Source organism: Cinclus cinclus, chromosome 23 (assembly GCF_963662255.1).
Source record: "Cinclus cinclus chromosome 23, bCinCin1.1, whole genome shotgun sequence".
NCBI lineage: Eukaryota > Metazoa > Chordata > Aves > Passeriformes > Cinclidae > Cinclus > Cinclus cinclus.
In genome coordinates, this window is record NC_085068.1 from 2,867,720 (window position 1) to 2,878,791 (window position 11,072).

The following is an 11,072-nucleotide window of genomic DNA, read 5'->3' on the forward strand; positions in this document are numbered from 1 at the left end:
TTAAAGACCGGGGAAATTGGGTTTGATTATTCTCGGAGGCAGAGATGGAGCTGAGAATTCTTCTTCCTCCCTCTGGACTCCATCTCTGGGGGTGGAGCAGGTCTCCCAAGAAGGGGATTGGTGTCACCAGCCCCAGCATCTCCAGGTGCTGGATCCCCTGGGACCAAACCTCAGAGCCCCCTCTTTGCATCCAAGGGGATTTTCACCCCAGTAAGTATTTTCCTTAAAGAAGGGTGCTCCGGTGCTGTTGGCGGGGTGACCACAAGCACCTTATTAAGAAAAATTAGTTTGGATAAAGTTGGCAGCTGTAGCTTAATAAATAACCCCCTTTATGCTGTGTAAATAAATATTTGCACACAGCGCCTGCACGGGGAGGGAGAGATGTCCCACCGTGGGCAGCCTCATGCCGAGGGGCGTTTTGGGGCGAGAAGTGGCCAAACTGGGGCTACGGTGGGACCCCGCAGAGCCCCCTCCGTGTCCCCCCTGCCCCGTCACACCCGCGGTGCGGAGATTTTGCTGCTCCTGTCAGGGCAGCGGCTCCTCCTCCGCAGGGGCTCATTAGCCAGGAACCGGAGGAGCCTTTTCGTGCTTTGAAGGGTTATGAAACCTGAGGGAGAGGAGGGGGAGGACGGGAGAGCTTAAAAAAGAGCCGTCGTGTCCCTCCCCACCCCTCCCCAGAAGCCAGCCGAAGGAAAAGGGCTGGCAGCAGCTCCAGCACAGATTGCGCCTCTGCCCCGTCCCCCGCCGCCGACGGGCGATGCCGCGGCGTGGAGAACTTTGTGGGAAACGACATTTTAGAAAGAATTTGCCGTGTTTGGTGTGCCTGTGTCCCGGTGAGGGGTGGGAGGGGGGCGCAGAGGCCACACTCAATCCGAAGCCCCCCCGGCAGCAGCTGCTGCCATCCAGGGGCTGCTCCAGATGCTTTTAGCTCCCGAACTCTCCGAAGTGATGCAACTTCTACCTGCGATGCTGGGGAGGGCTCTGAGCCCACCAAACAAACCCTCACCCCCAAAACCTGAGCAGCGTGGAGCTGTCTGGTGTTAACTACAAAAGAGTTTTGCTTCGGGCATGTTTTTCGCTTTGATTTTCCCCATCCCAGGACCCCGGGCATGCCAGCGGGGGATGCAGCCATTTGGCGCCGTGGGCTCCATCACTCCTAAAATAGAGCCCAGGGGCAGCTTTTGGGTGTCGGAGGCATCTGAGTGAAGTCATGTGGATGTTATGCAAGACTTGATGATAGGTTGTAAACAGCTATTAAAGTGATTGACAGGCCCAGGACGAAGTTTTGAGGGGGGGAAGAAAGGGGAAAGATGAGTAATAATGATTAAAATAATTATCAAATCGAGACGTTCCTTGAATTAGGGGAAAGTTTTGTGAGGAGGGAGGAAGATGAAGAAATCACGTCTGAGTGCTTCCCTGAGCTCCGGGTTGGGAGGATGGGGCAGATACTGAGCACATAAAGTTTGGAAAGGAGGGTTTTGTGTCTTCAAAATCAGCTAAAAAAGCAATTTCAGCAGAGGTTTGGCGGATTTGGGTTCACTGAGCGCTGCTGGATGCTGGCACCCCCAAAGCCTAAGGGCTGAGCAGCCCAAGGAGAGCAGCCCTGAGTTAATTAGGAGAAACATGCAGATTATGGGGAAGACAGCTTCTATTTATATATAAATACTCCAGTAATCAGCAGTGAAGGGCAAGGGAAATCCAATAGAAATATGTGACTGTTTAAGAAGCTTTTTGAGCCAAATGTTACACAATCGGTTGCATTTGCCTGGGCCTCGCTACAAGTCCCAAGAAATTAAGGGGAAAAGGAGAGTGACCCTGAGCAGAAGGAAAAAGAAGGGATTTGTAGAAGCTTCTGCCCGTCAGATAAGGGGGAATCTTGGAAGCCTAAATGAAGATGTCAAGGGTGCCAGCAGTTCACTTCGACCCCAAGCCCCCCAGCTTTTCACCCAGAACCAGTGAGCTCCACACCTCCCAGAGCTGGGGATTAACGGGGAAGTGCAGTTATGTACAGGTGAATTTCACTTGGAACAAAGATGCCGGGAGCTTCTGTGTTCCCAGGGTGGTGCTGTCAGTGGCTGCTGACATGGAGCAAAAATAGCTACCCACGATTTCACACATCGCCCTCGCTGCCTCCTGCAGCTCTGCTTCACCCCAGCACAACAGAGACTCTGGGGGGGCTGTGGGGGTCCCACAGGTGCCCTCTGCTGAGAATCACCTTAACAATGGCTTTTAGTGGCAATCAGATGGTTGGATGCTCACCTTGGGCCTGGGATCTCTCTGAGCACCTGGGGGTTGTGTCCTTTTGTGTTGTTTCTCCTCCCAGTGCAGCTGCTCTGAGATTTTGGGATTTGTTTATCCTGAAGGCAGTATAAGGCCTGGGGCTGAGGTTTGGGGTGTCCCAGAGGAGGGATGGGTGCATAGCTGGGGTATCTGACCCTGCCAGTGAACTGGTTGTCTCAGTGTTGTGCCTTTGGGGTGGCTGATGTCTGCATAGTTATTCCCTTTACAAAGAAGGAGTATGGAGATTTTCCCCTTGCCTGCAAGGAAGCAGTATCACTTCCCAAGGGTCACTGGTGAGTGTTTCCTTCCGTTCTGGGTGTGCCTGTGGCTTTGCAGTGTGAGTTTTTGGGGGCTTGTATTTAAATCACGAGAATCAGCCCCTCTCGTGCAATGACCTCTTCTGGTTTTCCCTTTCTGTGCCACTCATAAAGTTACCTTTGCCATGGGAAGTTTGTGCTGGGCTGGGATGCACGTGAGTCCGGCAGGTGCTTGTGTCCTCCATGTGCAGCCTCTTTAGTGAGTCCCTTATAATTGTTAAAATCATAAATCTCCTAAAGACACAGATATGATATTGCTAAGATTTGAAAAGCCAAGCTAGCGGTCTGTGGGCTTCTCTGCTCATTAATTTAGAGAATTTCTTAGCTTTTGTTGTGTTTTTTAATCCTTTCTTTGTACAAGGCAGGAAAACAAGGGGTGGGGGTAGTGAGAGCATGTGGGTCTGTGGGATGAGAAGGACTTGGAGTCAAAGCATCAATCCCAGTGCAGTGGACACAGCACGTGGGAATCTTGGAAATGAAGCCCGCAAGAGGTGCAAATCCCTTGGGAAAGGTGACTTGGTTGGCATTGCAGGTTCTTACAACCCTCTCTGGCCACGTGCTCACTGACCGCCAGAGAGTTGAGCCAGATCCAAAGCACCACAGCAGGCAGAAACAACACGGTTTAGGGCATGAACAATGTGTTTTAGGGTGAGCTGTCCTGTGCCAACCTACTGGGAATTGGCCAAAGGCACCCCTGGGTGCTGGCTTGGTGCTGGTTTGAAGGCAGTGCTTATTCCCCCCGAGAGCAGGACTGGGAGCCCAGGGCTGATGCTCACCCATGGTTGTTCTGCTCCACAGAAGCTCCCTGGGAGCCCAAGCCCTGCAAGATACTTCCCCAGCACCTGCTTGGTTAAAAGGCTTTTTAAAATGCTTTTCCCCTGGGACCAACCCCAATTCCCAGCCTGGAAGCGTCAGCAGGATGTGTTGGATGCCATAGGGCTGGTGTGCAGCCTGCTCACTGGCTTTGGGGGTTCTCTTTTACAGCTGTTGAGGATTGAATTCCTGCTGGTTTTGTCTCTCCACAAGGAGAGTGAAGGGATGGGGTCAGTCCTGCCGCAGGGAGTTGTGTCACTTCGTTTAGCAGTGGCTGCACCATGCCCGGCTCCAGACCCCACGGGACTCTGACCACGGATCCCATCCCAAGGCGTGCCTTTGGGGCCGTGGTTCCTGCTCACTTTCCCTCTCTCCCTGAGGCTGCACATGCTGCTGCCGCTTATGCAAGCGCCGGGAGCCTTGTGTAACAGCGCTGCGGGCGGGGGTGGGGGCGAGGGACCCGCCGGGCATCCGCACGCCCGGAGCATCCCGGAGCCCGGGCTCTCCTTTGGGATCGCTCCCCAGGTGCGCGTTTTCCCGGCGTTCGGGGCTGTAGGATGGATGCTCTGAGGTCTCGTGGCTGTTTGATCCTGGCTAGGGCCACGGAAGGTTGTAGCAATGCTCCTGGCTTCCCAGTTGGGAATTAAACTGGGAATGTTGATAAAGCTGGAACGGGTTGGCAAGGATCCGTGCCGAGCAAGGGTGGTAGGATGGGGGCAGCTCCCCAGTCTCCCTGGAAGGGCTGTCCTGGAGGGTTTGTGTTGGGCCACAGCTCCCAGAGCCCAGCCTGAGCTGAGCCTCCTCTTGTTCCCGAGGCACCGGGGTGCAAAGTGATTTTCTGTATCAAACCCTATTTTTTGCTGCTCATGCCCCCCCGCCCCCCCCCGCCCCCCCCAGCTCCCTCCTCATTCCTGCTTCCCAGCACCCGCTGCTGATCTGGGACGGAACCTGTTGCTATGGAAACTGGTTATGGATGCTGAGGATGCTGCCAGGGTCTCATCCCGATCCTGCTTTTTGCCTTTCCTTACCCTGAGGTACAGGGATGATGCTTTAGCCTGGGATGAGGCTGGGAGCAACCCCACTCAGAGAATCCTGGGAGGTTAAACCCAGTCACAAAGTGTTCCACCCCCATGCACTTGTCCAGATCCAGTGGGAATAACCCAAGGACAGCTTTCCTAAGGCACCTCGTCCAAAACCAGCCATCTCTTGCAGTTTTTCACTCTGAGGATGATGTAGGATGCTGTGGCTGGGAGTGGATTGTACCCAGGTGGGAACTGAGTCTCATCCCAGCTCCACCAGCACCCACCACCCTCCAGTGTGGTGTCCTGGAATGAGGCTGCACCCCACCCTGGGCATGCTGTGCTCGGTGATGGCTTCCCTTGTCTGTGACCGGTGGGAATTGGTGCTTCATGTTTAAAACAATGCTAAGATGAGAAAATACTAATTAATTGGAGCTAGTTGGAGAATCCCAAGTGCTTCCTTGACGTGGCATGAGCAAGAACCTCCTCTGTGTGTGTGTTTCCCCCTACAAAAACACATATTGTAAAAAACACTTTAAATACTTCAATGGCCCCCAGGCCAGGCTTTTGTGGGATACTGGTGCGTCCAGCCCTTGTGGAACCATCAGGAATTTGGGGGGCTTGAAGGGGCTGTTGTGGGCTGAGCCCCACCACGTGTCTCTTAGTCATAGAGTATTTATTTATATTTGAACAGGTTTGGAGCAAAAATGGGAAACAGGAGCTGTGGGGGGGGACACAAACAGGCTGCACCGGCTGCCCGGGCTGAGTCAGAGCTGGATCAGCCCCATCTCCACACCCGTGACTCACCGCCGGGTATTTCAGAGTGTTGTGTCACATGGCCTGTTTGGGGATTTATTTTTGTAGTTTGGTTATTTTCCTTTATTTTCTTTTATTCCCCCCACCCCTAGAAGGGGCTGATGCTTTGAGTTGTGCACACAAAGCACCAAGGTCTCTGAGATGTTCCCAGTCTGCTCCCCTTTGCCCATGGGAAAGGGTGAGCAAGGTGGGATGCCTGTAAAGGAAAGGGGTTGTGCAGGTGTCACATCTATCTCTGCAAAAATTATAGATATTCTATTGTATGTATTATGTAATACCATGTATATTACATAATATTATATAGTATTATATAATGGAATACTATATATATTAATAATTGGGGAGTTGTAGCATGGAGAGGAGCCCAAATTCCTCTGGTTTTCTTCATATTCCTTCATGTTCCTGGTGTTGCATCACCAGCACGAATTTAACAGGGCAATTGCTATCAGAGGCACATCCTGCTGAAACTCAGGGGAGGATTTGTCTTGGAAAAACCTGTGGCAGGGAATCTTCTTCCAAAGCCAGTGAGGCTGCGAACTGGGGCAGCCCTGAGAAGGCAGTGGTTATTCTCACCTGCTCACAAGGGGTCTGAAAGTACCCAAATGTGAGGCGGCACAGACATCCCAATCTCCCAAAAAATACAATCCCCCTCCCAAAAAACTGACTATTTCTCTGGGAAGGCTTTGGTCAGGTTGCAGAGCCTGGTGCTGTTCTCAGGTTTGGGCTTTATCTGAGCATCTGCTACTATATTTGGCTGGGCTGGAACTTCTCTTTTTTTGGGAGAGGTGTCTTCCCTCTTGTTATTGTCATGCAACAGTTTGACACCTGGAGCGGTGTGTAAATGAAGATGTCTGATGTTTCCCTCCTAAGTGGAAACGGCTGTTTAGAAGATCCTAGAAAATTTTAACTCCAGGCAAAATGAAAATGAGGAGCCTGGGGAGGCACGAAGCTCCACTCCCAGGCTCCCCAAGGCAGCAGCAGCAGGGATTGGGGAGTTTCTTGCAGAATATTCCCAAGGTAAGGAATGCCACATCATGGGAGTGTCTTCTTGACCTCTCCACAAAATTCCTGGTAAGCCCAGGAAGGATGCTGCACGCAGGGCAGCATTTCCCTGTCCTCTGGAGATGTTTAGTTTGGGGCAGGACACACAGAATTCCTTCTAGTGCTCAGCACCAGTCTGAGCAGCTGAACGGCTTGACCAGATTTGGGAAAAGTGTCCCTGTTCCCTGTAGGGTCCTGGTGTGGGGACACCAACAGAGCTCAGGGACAGCCCTTCTCTGCCCTGCCTTTCCCCAACTCTGCTGCCTCTGGGGATTTGCCCGTTTTAGATTTTTGGGTGCCAATGTGTGTCCAAACGTCCTGCCTGGATAAATCAGTCGGGAGCACAGAGCCTCAGTGGCCTCTAGTGGCTGTGGGACAAAGATCCCAGGGAAGGGGGACCCGCAGCCCCCCCCAAAGCCCCCCAGACAAGAAACACTGGGGGTCCATCCCACCAGAAGATATTCTTCCCATGGGGAAACCCAAAGGCCAAGGTAAAGCCCCCAAAAAAGCTTCAAGGCAGTGACTGATGGGGGAGCATCCAACAGGATGGTGCTGCATCCCAAATCCCTCTTGGGAAGCCCCATTCCCTGGCAGGGATGGATTTAGGGCAGCCACTGGTTTTTTCTCATTCCTGTGTTAAGAAGCAGGGAAAAAACCCCAAGTTTTTGAAGAGGAGAAAATTTCATTCACATCTTCTTCCTTTTTTCATTTTTCTAAAGCTTATTTTCTGTCTAATGCCACAATATAAAACATAAACCCCAGCGGTGGAAACAGCTGAGCGAACAGATCAGAAAAGGTTTGATACTGTTAAAATGACCATTTTTGTGTCTTCTGCACCAAAGGTCACTAAAGCTGCTTCCTTCTGAGTAACTGTGATTTTTCAACAAGGGAAGAGGGAAGAACTGACCCATTTTTTTCCCCAAACCCACAGCATTCAGGGGCAGGATGGAGCATCCCCTTCTGCAGTCCATGCTGTCCCTCCTCTCTCTCCCCCATGATAAATAAATTACTTTAGGAGTGCTGGCCTAGTTTAACATGCCCTAGTTTTGATGGAGGAGGGGAAAGAAAAAAAAAGAGAGAGAATATTTATTTTGGGCAGTTGCTTCATGGGTGTCCTTTTGCGAAGAGCTTTGGGGGACTCACCCACTTCCTCTGCTCTGCTTTGACCTGGCTGCAACACACTACCCTCAATTTTGGTTTCTTTTTCTGAGTTACTGCCTAGGTGATGCAGGAAATGAGTGGTGGGGACACTGATCCAGTCCCAAAATCGTTGTCCATTGCTCTGAGCTCCCCCAGGACTGGCATCATGCTGGGTGGCTTCCAGGGGCTGATGCCTTAAAGCCTGTGGAACGTGAGCAGCTTTAGAGGTGAATGAAGATGCTGGTTCTGGGTGCAAGTCGTCAGGGCACTTTGCTGCAGGAGCAACTGTGTTAGCACCTTCCTCCAATGCCAAAATCCCTGGGAAAAGGAGATTAAAGTGTGTGTCTGGGCATGGGAGTGAGATTTCATGAGTGCTCTGGGTGTCACTGGGACCTTTGCATCCCACTTGTCCCTCCTGAACCCTGCTCTTCCAAAGGTGCCAAGTTTCCTCCTGTAAATAAACCTGCAAGTGGCTCTTTTCTATACATTTTATTTTTTCCTCTTTTTTTTTCCCCCCCCACCCCTGCCAAAACAAGCAGCCCATATGGGCAGGGTTGGGTGGGGATTTTTGCAGTTTCCATGGGGATTTGGCTCTGGAGCCGCAGGGTGCTGGCTCCTGGGGTTTGGTTCGGGTTTGTTTTATTTTTTTTCTTTCCCTCTGCTCCCTGTAACCGGAGCGTGGTGGTGGCACCAGGCTCCCTTCCCGACTCCGGCATCTCCCAGCCAAGGTCACCGGGGAGACCGTGGGCAGCCGCCGCCTGCGTTGGGCCATCTGTTAAATAATGTATGCAATAAACTCCTGCCCCGGGGCCAGCTTAATCCTTAAATCCTCCTTCAGAATACCATCTCCCGGCTGTGCGGGATGCCCGGCTTGGTCTCTTGGGCGCATCTTTCCCCTCCATCCCTCGTGAATCCCTCTCTCCTCGCCCCTCCATCCCGCATCCTCTCGTACGCGAGCTCGCCGGGCTCTCCTGCTCCATTATTTATGTGCCGTGCATGAAAGATGCATATAAAAGAGCGGTTTATAATTTAGCAGAATCTCCTCTTCTTTCAGCCTCCCTTCCCCCTCTAGCTTCAGGCTTTCTCTGGTTCATTACTGGCCTCTCCTGGGCATCCAGGTGTTTTGGGCGGGGTGGGGGTGATCCCGGGGCTGTGTCTGCACCATATCCTTGGAGCATCCCTAGATGGGTCTGGGTTTCAGGGTGGTTTAAGTGCTCAGAGGTCTTTTGCTGTATAGAACAAAGTGAGAAATTTGTTTTAGCAGATCCATAGATCAGGTTTTTATGCCAAAAAAGGGGCTTTTTGGTAAACTTAATTAGCCCAGTGCTGCATCCAGCCCATGGTTTTGTGTCTAATGAGCTCCCAAGCACTCTGTCCTTGGCACATGTGGGATGTTTTGCTCCTCTCTGGCTATTTCTGCTTACCCAGAGCCCTGTGATCACCCCCAGATGCTGACTGGGGCAAAACCCAGGAGTTTGAGAGAAAAAAACCTCTCTTCTGGGGGTCATCTCTGCTTTGGCGGTGCAGCACAGAAAATCCTGGGGCCAAAAATGCGTGCGCTGAGTCCAACCCACACAGCCGCAGCCTTGGAGCTGAACTTGCTGGGGAAAAAATTAAAATAGTTGGGGATTTTTCAAGGGATCAGTTTACCAAAGCTCTTCATCATATCCTGGATGCGGGAGAGCCTGTGTTGGTTAAAAATGGAGCAATAAATAGCAAATACGGTGAGGAGGGGAGTGCTGTGCAGCCTTCGCACCCCAAAAATGAGGTACCAGCTCCATGTGCCACCTCAAATTTATCCATCTGCCCCCTGTGTCATCCTTCACAAATCCCAGCTCAGCAGCATCCTGCTATTATTGCAATATATTATTTTCTTTGCAATAAAATCCCACCCCTGGACCTGTTTCCCATCTGCGATTGTATCCTCGTTCCTCAGGCACAAAGGTTGGCTCGTGCCCTCGGTGGCGGGGGCAGAAGGGAAAATAACCTTTTTTAACCAGGATTTGGGGTTTGGGGGGAAGGGAGGCAATAGTAGAATGAAAATGCCCATTTTACACAGCTTTTCCCATCAATGAAGGGGAAGCCACCTTTCATTCCCCATCCACACCAGCCACTCTCAGGACCCAATGTTGAATTTTTCCATTAAATTTGTGCCCCTGAAGCGTTTTCCTGTCAAACAAAAAATCCCACAAATAAACATTAATTACAGTTAGTTATTCAGGATGAACAGGGGTCTGTAACAGAGAGTGGGGAAGTTTTCCTTAGTTATTTTGGGATTATTTGGGTGGACAGGGAGGGATGCTCACGGCGCTGGGCCCTGGCAGCCCACGGGAAAACACGGCAGATCCGCATTTAGAATTTTTTTTCCGTTTTGTTTCATTTTCCTTTTTATTCGGACATTGCAGAAATAGCCCTGTGTAGTGGATAAAAGTGCAACATACACAATATTTAAGAAAAGGAGGAAAGAAAAACCTGCCTTGAGGTCTGTCAGTCAATCGCAAACAGAAACAAGAACCAAGCCCAGGCGCCAGAGGCGCTTTTTGTTCCCCCACCCTTTTTTTTTTCCCCTTTTGTTTTTATGCACGTCATGCAAAATAGTTAAAAAGAAAGATTAGAAAAGAGAAGTCAGAGAAAACCCCACGAGAGAGATCGACCGAGCCCTAGGAAGAGCAGGAAGCTCCAAGTGCTGCTCGTCTCGGGGAGGAAATCGCTGCCCTCCAGCATCTCCAAGTGTTTGGCACTCTTGTGATTACATTAAATAATTTCTTTCATAGATATGTTTTAATACAGTCTATTAAAGAGAGAAAACTGCCACAATATAAGGGAAAAAAAAAAAACAAACCAAGATCACCCACACTACAGACTGCATGGTAGTTAGAAAAGCTGAGCGCCCCCCGCCCCCCTGTACATATAAAATCTGTCCCTTTGCTCACAGCAACCAAGAAGTACAAGCTTTAAAAAATAAACCAGCAATTCTTCCTTCAGGCCTTTCCTTTATAAAAGTTTTGGTTTTCCCCCTCGAGAACCTTAAAACGTGACTAAAATTAAATATATATATATGTCTATTTTATATAATTTCCCAACATCCAAAGACATCAACATAAAAAAAAAAAAGAAACTCATACAGAAGGGGATAGCGTGGTACATCCAAGTGCACAGATTCATTTTTGCAAGATTAAATAATGTAAACAAGGTGCCCGCTGGGAACAATCCTGGCCGGAGGGAAACCCCAGGGGCTGTTCCCCCCCATCTCCCGCTGCCCCCTTTCCTCTTACCCCCCGATCTAGCGCGGTACAAGGTTCATCGGCCCGAGAAAAACGATCCCGAGTAATTCAGAGCCGCGGCGTGACTTCTCCGTCCATCTCTCGGGGTGAGGGCTTTGAAGCGGGTGACTATTTTCCCGATTACATATATATATATATCTATTAATTTATTATCACTTTGGAATTCCTGGCTGGGCTCTGGCTCGCTCGCCGCCCTCCCCTCCGCGCGTTCCGGAGGGCAGGACGCGCGGCGGGGCCGCAGGCGGGCGCGGACGGCGCTCCCGGCGCTCGGGCGGTCGCTGCGGTGTTGGGGATTATTTTGTGCCGATCACCTGTGCCATTGTAAACCGACCCCACCCCGGGCTTCAGCCCAGCGTCCCCAG